The sequence below is a fragment of the Gymnogyps californianus genome, unplaced genomic scaffold (genome assembly GCF_018139145.2).
Source record: "Gymnogyps californianus isolate 813 unplaced genomic scaffold, ASM1813914v2 HiC_scaffold_42, whole genome shotgun sequence".
In the NCBI taxonomy this organism is placed as follows: domain Eukaryota; kingdom Metazoa; phylum Chordata; class Aves; order Accipitriformes; family Cathartidae; genus Gymnogyps; species Gymnogyps californianus.
Window position 1 is genome coordinate 489,025 of NW_026114312.1, and position 7,411 is coordinate 496,435.

The window sequence follows — 7,411 nt, forward strand, 5'->3', positions numbered from 1 at the left end:
GGTACAGGAAACATAGGCAAGAATTAAAAAATAGGGACAGGGAGCCTGATAGAAGGAAACTGGTGGGGTGACCTTGGCTGCCCACCAAGCCGTTCTATCGCTCCCCCTTCTCAACAAGACGAGGAGAAAATACAACAAAAAAGCTTGTGGGTCGAGATAAGGACAAAGAGATCACTCCCCAATTACTGTCACAGGCAAAACAAACGCAACTTGGGGAGAGTAATTTATTTTCGATCAAAATCAGAGTAGGATAATGAGAAATAAGAACAAATCTGAAAAAACACCTTCCCCCCACCCCTCTCTTTTTTTTTTTCTGGGTTCATCTTCACTCCTGACTTCTCCACCTCCTCCCCCCGAGCAGTGCAGGGGGACAGGGAGCAGGGGTTGCAGTCAGTTCATCACATGTCTCTGCCGCTCCTTCCTCCTCACGCTCTTCTTCTGCTCCAGCGTGGGGCCCTCCCATGGGGCCACAGGTCCTGCCAGCAAACCTGCTCCAGCATGGGCTCCTCTCCACAGGGCCACAGGTGCTGCTGGCAGCCTGTTCCAGCATGGGCTCCTCTCCACTGGGCCACAGCTGCTGACAGGAGCCTGCTCCAGCATGGGCTCTCCCTGGAGTCACAGCTTTCTTCAGGCACATCCACCTGCTCCAGTGTGGGGTCCTCCACGGGCCGCGGGTGGATGTCTGCTCCACCACGGACCTCCATGGGCTGCAGGGGAACAACCTGCCTCGCCATGGTCTTCACCACAGGCTGCAGGGGAATCTCTGCTCTGGTGCCTGGAGCACCGCCTCCCTCTCCTTCTTCACTGACCTGGGTGAACAGCAGGGCTGTTTCACACTCGCATTTTCTCTATTACAGCTTCTGCGCAGCATTTTTCAGCCCTTCTTAAATATGTCATCACAGAGGCGCTACCAGCGTTGCTGATGGGCTCAGCTTTGACCAGCCACAGATCCGTCTTGGAGCTGGCTGTGCCCAACATGGGGGCAACTCCTGGTGTCTTCTCACAGAAGCCACCCCTGCAGCCCCTGCCCGCCTCCACCCCAGCTAACAAAACCTTGCTGCGTAAAGCCGACACAGCAGCGATCGGCTACAGGGCAGAGCGAGAGGCAGAGGGGAAAAAAAAAACCATAGCGATGGGCTACAGGCCAGAGAAGAGGAAGGCACAGGGAACCAGACTGAGAGAGACGGAGAAAAACAAAGAAGAGTGATGGCCCACAGGGCAGAGAGGGAGGAATTAAAAAGGGGGACAGTGAGGTGGACAGAGAGAGACTGAGGTTTCTGTTTGTGGTTTTTTTTTTTTTTTAAATCGATGAGCTAAAGGGGAGAGACAGAGGAATTAAAGAATAGGGACAGGGAGCCAGACAGAGAGAGAACAATAAAGACAAAAATGGGCTATGGGACAGAGAGGGAAGACATTAAAACATTGGGACAGGGACCTGGAACAAGAGAATATAAGCAAGAAAAAGCATATCTAGAATACAGGGCAGAGAGAGAGGAATTTAGAAATAGGGACATGGAGCCAGACAGAGAGAATTGGGGGGGCGGGAATTGTGAAGGGCTAAAGGGCAGATGGGGAGGAATTAAAAAGAATTGGGATAGGAAGACAGACAGATAGATGGAGAAAGACAAAAATAGCGATGGGCTGCAGGACAGAGACAGAGGATGAAAAAAAGAGGGACAGGGAACACGACAGAAGCACATAGAGAGAAAAAGAACGTGGAGAGATAGAACCACAGAGAAAGAGGAGGACTCGGGAGAATGAGAGAGGGAGAGGTACAGGGAAGTGAAAAAAATGACAGCAGTGAGAGAAATAGAAGGGAGGGGACCGGGATGCAGAAGGGCGACACAGCCCCAAGGGTCCAGGACTCACCGCAGCTCCCGCTGTCAGAGGTGCTGGGAGAACTTGACAGTGTGGACGCGTCTTTCTCTGTCTCCCTTTCTCTCCCCCTCCTTTCCTCCTCTGTAGCTCCAGTCACTTGACTGTCATCCACCTCGAAGAATAGATTGCTGTCTTACAGCTCTTACAGTATGAGGCTTCCCAGATACGTAGCCTCACAACACGCACACACTGCATGGCCGTAGTGTGCTTTTGGTTACACATACAGACCCTGCCGCGCACGTTGGTGATCGGATCTGCTGAGGACTACGCTGAGAGGGATCCTTCCTCACCCGGAGAGGCAGGCTGTCTCCCTGTCTGCATCGGGAGGCTGCTGCCGGCTAGATCCCCTTTATTTTATTCTTCAGCCGCTTTACTTTTTTCTGGCCTCTCCAGCTTCAGCCCCGGCAGCTCCTGTCCACAGCCAGTAAGCGCTCCAACTGTCCCTTTTTGCCTATGCCACTCGGAGAACGAGGCAAAAGGCAACCCACCCAAACCTGAGCCAGATGCAGTCCACAACATCCCCAGAGAGGAACCCACAACTGAGGCCTCAGTGCTGCCTCTGGGAGAGGGAAAGAGCAAGCAACTGTTATCCACAGGGATGACTGGGGCTCCCCTCAGGCAGGAACCCCTTCTTCTGCAGGAGCTTCTGGAGACGCCGCTCTTTCCCCAAACTGATGCTAATAGCACCTGCATTGATGGAGAATAAAGCATATTCAGGGGCGGCTTGCTGCCATGAGGACAGGGTTTGGGAGCAGTCCGTGGCTACGGGACAGGCTTCAGGGGAGGTGCTGGAGCTGGGGGCAGCTGCATGGGGTGAGCAGGGCTGGAGGAGTTTTGTTGAGTTGGGGAGGCACCCAGCGCCTTTTCCAGGGGTGGGAAGGCCTCCAGGTACCCAGAGAGGTGGGGCATCCATCTCCTGCCCCTCTTTCTGCTTCCTCTCCACCAGCTCTCAGAAAATCCCTGGGAGCCACCCTTCTGGGGCCCAACTCCAAGTGACCTACAGCCTGTTGCACCGGTGGGTTGGAAACATCCTTGCAGCTTGTTGGCACTCTCGGCAGGCATGCCCCAGCGCACCATCCCCTGGGGCTGCAGCCCTGTGATACAGAGGGGCCATCCCCATCAGCCTCACTGGCCCCCCCCCCGGGGCTCTTCCAGCCCCAGCTGACAGCTGCAGCCATGGCCCCTTACACCCACGAGGTAACCTGCTCCCCAGGACTCTGTGACAGCCACTCACCAAGTACAAAGGACTAAAAAACACAGCCATGAGTGCAAATGAGACAGTGAGTGTTTATTCGTTAATGTCTGTAAGTCCCGGGAGTAAGTCTGCTAGCAGCGGATACAGAGAACAAAAATACAGCGATGGGGAGCAGGACAGAGGAACAGAAAGAGAAAAATAAAATGAGGGAGAAGGACTGAGGAGCAAAGAAAGAAACAGGTACAGGGGAAAGGCCAGTGAGATGGAGAAATCAATAAAAAAGGGAAGCGGAGCCCTGCAAGGACATGGCAGAAAAAAAACAGCGTCAGGAGCAGGACAGAGAGAAAGAGAGAGAAAATGATGAGCAGGGAGCAGAACAGACGGATCGAGAGCAAAATGGAATGAGAGGAATAAAGAAGTTGGAGGGAGAGAAAGAGACGGGGAACAAGCCAGAGGGATTGAGGGGGAAAAAAAGACACACAGAGATGAGGACAAAGAGATGGAGACAGATTAAACAGTGATGGACTGCAGGATGAGAAAAAAAGGCCAGGATCAGGACAGAGGGGGAAATAATGGGACAGCGACCTGGCGCAGGGGATATAGCAAGAAATGACGGGACAGCAGTGTAGGAGAGTACACAGACAAAAAGTTACGGGGAGGATGGAGGACAGAGAGAATAAGAGAAAATGGACAGGGAATGGGGCAGAGATGGAGAAAGAAACACTGAGAGACAGAGAGAGGAGGAGAGTGACGGGACCGAGGCAGAGAGAGGGAGAAAGAAAAAAAAGATAGTGATGGGTAGCAGGCCAGAGGGACGAGGAAAGACAGGAGGAAGGACAGAGGGATATAGAAAACAGGTGAGGGACAGGGAGCCAGAAAGCTGGATATTGTGAAAGAGAGAGGGACGGGGAGCAGGACACGGGATAGAGAGACAATGAGAGCAACAGAGAGAATGACAGAGAGATGGACCATGAAAAAACAGAGATAGAGAGGACAGACAGATGGAGCAATAAATAGGGACAGGGAGCAGGACAAGCGGGGGAGGGAGAGAGAGGGACAGGTAAGATAACAGATAATTAGAGAAAGAAAGGAAAGGGAACAGCACAGAGGGTCACAGCAAAAAAAGAGAGGGTAGCAGAAAGAGAAAAATAACACGAGGGAGAAGGACTGAGGAGCAGAGAGAAAAAGGTACAGGGAAAAGGACAGAGACGGAGAAAACAAAGGAAGACCGGAGGCAGAATGAAAGGAAAGATCGACGAGGACAGGGAGCAGGACAAAGGGGTGGAAAAGGAAAAAACAGTGATGGTAGCAGGATAGAGGAAGAGAGAGAAAAAGAGCAAGAAGAGCAAGAGAAGGAGAATGACAGAAGGATGTAGAGAGAAAGACTGGGACACGTAAAAGGGGGTTGGGGGACACATCAGAAGGGTAAAAAGGAAAAAAGACGGATGGGGAACAAGAGTGTGATAGAGACAGAGGGAGAGAGGGAGTGGGTGGCAAGGATACAGAAAAGCAGAGGTACAGGGAAGAGGAAAGAATGACAGAGAGAGAAAGGGGAGGGTGGGGAGCAGGAGAGAGAGATGGAGAAAGAAAAACAGGGACAAGGACAGGGACAGAGGGTAGAGAGGCAAAGAGAGGAACAGGGAGCAGGACACTGTGATATAAACAGAGAGGGACAAGGAGCGGGACACAAGATTGCAGAGAGAGAGGTACAGGGAAGTGACAGAGAGAAAAAGAGCGGGGCAGGGAGCAGGTCAGAGAGCTGGAGAAAGAAAAAATACTGCTGGGGAGAAGGACAGGAGGATAGAGCCGAAAGAGATGAATGGGAAGCAGGGCAGTGGGATGCAGACAGCAAAAATAATGACAGGCAACGGGACAGAGGGATCGACAGAGAAGTAAGGGACAGGGAGCAGGACAGAGGAACGGAAGGAAAAAAATACTGATGAGCAACGGGACAAAGGGATGCAGAGAAAAAGAAGGAGGGAAGAGGAGAGAAGAGAGAGAGAAAGATGGGGCTAGAGCACGGGACTTGGAGAGACAAAAAGCAGGACAAGGAACAGGACAGAGGGACTGTGGTGGGGCAGGAGAACCAGATGCAGATTAAGACAAAGAGATGGAGAAGGAAACAAAACCATGATGGGCTGCTGGACAGAGATGGAGCAAGAAAAAGTAGGGCCAGAGTAGGGAAGAGAGACGAAAAGAGGGACAGCTGGCTGGACAGGGGATATAACTAGAAACAATGAGACAGGCAGCGGGACAGAGGAATAAAGGCAGAATAACCAGGGAGAGGAAGCAGGATAGATGGACAGTGGGAGGAAAAAGGGGGCAGAGAGCAGGACTGAGAGATGGAGAAAGAAGCGTTAGGGGCAGTGGGATAGAGAGTGCAAAATACAGGTTAGAGGAAGGACAGAGGGACAGAGAGAGAACGAGAGGGACAGAACCCAGACGGAGAGCAGGAAAAGAAAAACCAGTGACAAGCGGCAGGCCAGAGGCAGGGGGTAGGGGGGAGGAAGGACAGGAGGAAGGAAGGAGGGATACAGAAAGCAAGCGGAGGAAAAACAGGGAGGAAGAAAATGGGATACAGCAAAAAAGAGAGTTACGGGGAGCAGGACACCGGGAGAGAGAGCACGCAAGAGCAACAGGGAGAATGACAGGGAGATGGAGCCAGAAAAAAAACAGGGACTGAAAGCGGGACAGAGAAATGGAAAAGGAAAATTAGGATGGGTAGAGAGACAGGTGCAGCTCAGGACAAAGAGATGGCAAAGGAAAAAACAGCGATGGGCTGCAGGACAGAGACGAAGGATGACAAGAAGGAGAGAGAACAGGACAAAAACGCAGGGAAAAAAGAAAAGGGAGCGGTAGAACAGAGAGAGAAAGCGAGAGAGGAAGAGGGAGCAGGACAGAAGAATAGAGGAAAAGAGGAGAGTACAGGGAAGCAAAGAAAATCACAGCAGCGTGGGAAAGAGAGGGGGCCAGGGGGGGACCGGGGACACAGAGAGGGGTGTCAGGGCCCCAAGGGCCCAGGACTCACCGCAGCTCTCGCTCTCAGCGCTGCCAGAAGAATTTGTCAGTTCAGACACTTCTTTCTCCTGCTCTCCTCCCTTCCTCTTCTGTAACTCGGTCGCTTGGCTGTCCTGCACCTAAGAGAATACGTGGGTGTCTCACAGCTCTTACGAGATAAACTTCCTAGACACGCAGCCTCGCTCGGTCACGCACTCCGTGGCTGTGATGGACTGCAGGATGAGAAAAAAGGCCAGGGATCAGGACAGAGGGGAATAATGGGACAGCGAGCTGGGCAGGGGGATATAGCGAGAAACGATGAGACAGGCAGTGGTATGCAGATATACAAGCAAAAAGGGAGACGATGGAGGACAGAAAGGATAAGAGAAAATGGACAGGGAGCGGGGCAGAAACAGAAACATCCAGAGACGGCAGATGCAGGCAGCACCCACAGGTCCGGTGGCACAGTAGCTTGGGGGGGGGCACCCACGGACACAGTGAGGGGACGGACATGCATGGGTTCACCTACACCAGGGGGTCCACCTGGGATAATCCACAACAGATAACTCACCTGGGATGATCTGCAACAGATAATCCAGAATATCTATTGAGACACATTATCTCTTTAGACTGACGTATTTTCTCTATTTACACTGACCTATTTCCGTTAATCATATAGAATATCTGTTTAGACTATTTATCTTTCGAGCTATTAGGTATTTTGACACTTAAGCATCTTTTTAGACATCTCCACTTAGACTTAGTATAGTTTGTAGTGGAGATAGCTCTGCCTAGTCAGACTTTTTTCTGTTTTAAATTCCTTCATGTAAGAATACAAAAAAAGATATATTTTATAAGTCCTTTATTTTTTAATTTATATATACACGAGCTATTTTTCTATTTTAAAAGCCTACATATATATCCCTAGTTAAAATTTTTTTATACTCTATAATCCTTTATATGATATAGTAGATACAGGTTTTATTTTGAAATCCTTTAAATATCTATAAAACAATACTATTTTTCAATATATATAAAAATGAGATCTTTTTCTCTATTTCAAACACCTCACACGCATATTTACAGTTTTTCCTATTTTTTAAACCCCCCATCCATGAATCTTCAGGCAGTTTTGGGCTGTGACCCCCCCGTCCACCACTCACCTGCCCCTCTGCCAAGGCAACACCTCCCCCGGTGACACTGGTGCCCCAAATGACACCCTCCTCCCAGGCCCCCCAGGCCTCCCTTTTCATTCCCCCCCCAAAAGGCACAAGGTTTTCCCCTCCGTTCCCCCGCTGGGAGGGGCTCCGCAGGGCAACAAACGTCCCGGGTCCCTCTTGC

The 7,411-nt window shown here is 51.1% G+C and overlaps 1 long non-coding RNA gene across 2 annotated transcripts in view; it reads right to left on the reverse strand.

Moving 5' to 3' along the window:
- Positions 1-334: 334 nt before the first annotated feature.
- LOC127028771 (uncharacterized) overlaps positions 335-7,411 on the reverse strand; it is a 68,250-nt gene continuing 61,173 nt past the window's right edge. The window contains exons 2-3 of one of the 2 annotated variants that reach the window (XR_007768062.1): positions 1,870-1,990; positions 335-809 (exon numbers count right to left, since the gene is read on the reverse strand). This is a non-coding gene — a long non-coding RNA (uncharacterized LOC127028771). The remainder of the gene's footprint in view (positions 810-1,869; positions 1,991-7,411) is intronic. The other variant, XR_007768065.1, reaches the window with a different exon arrangement.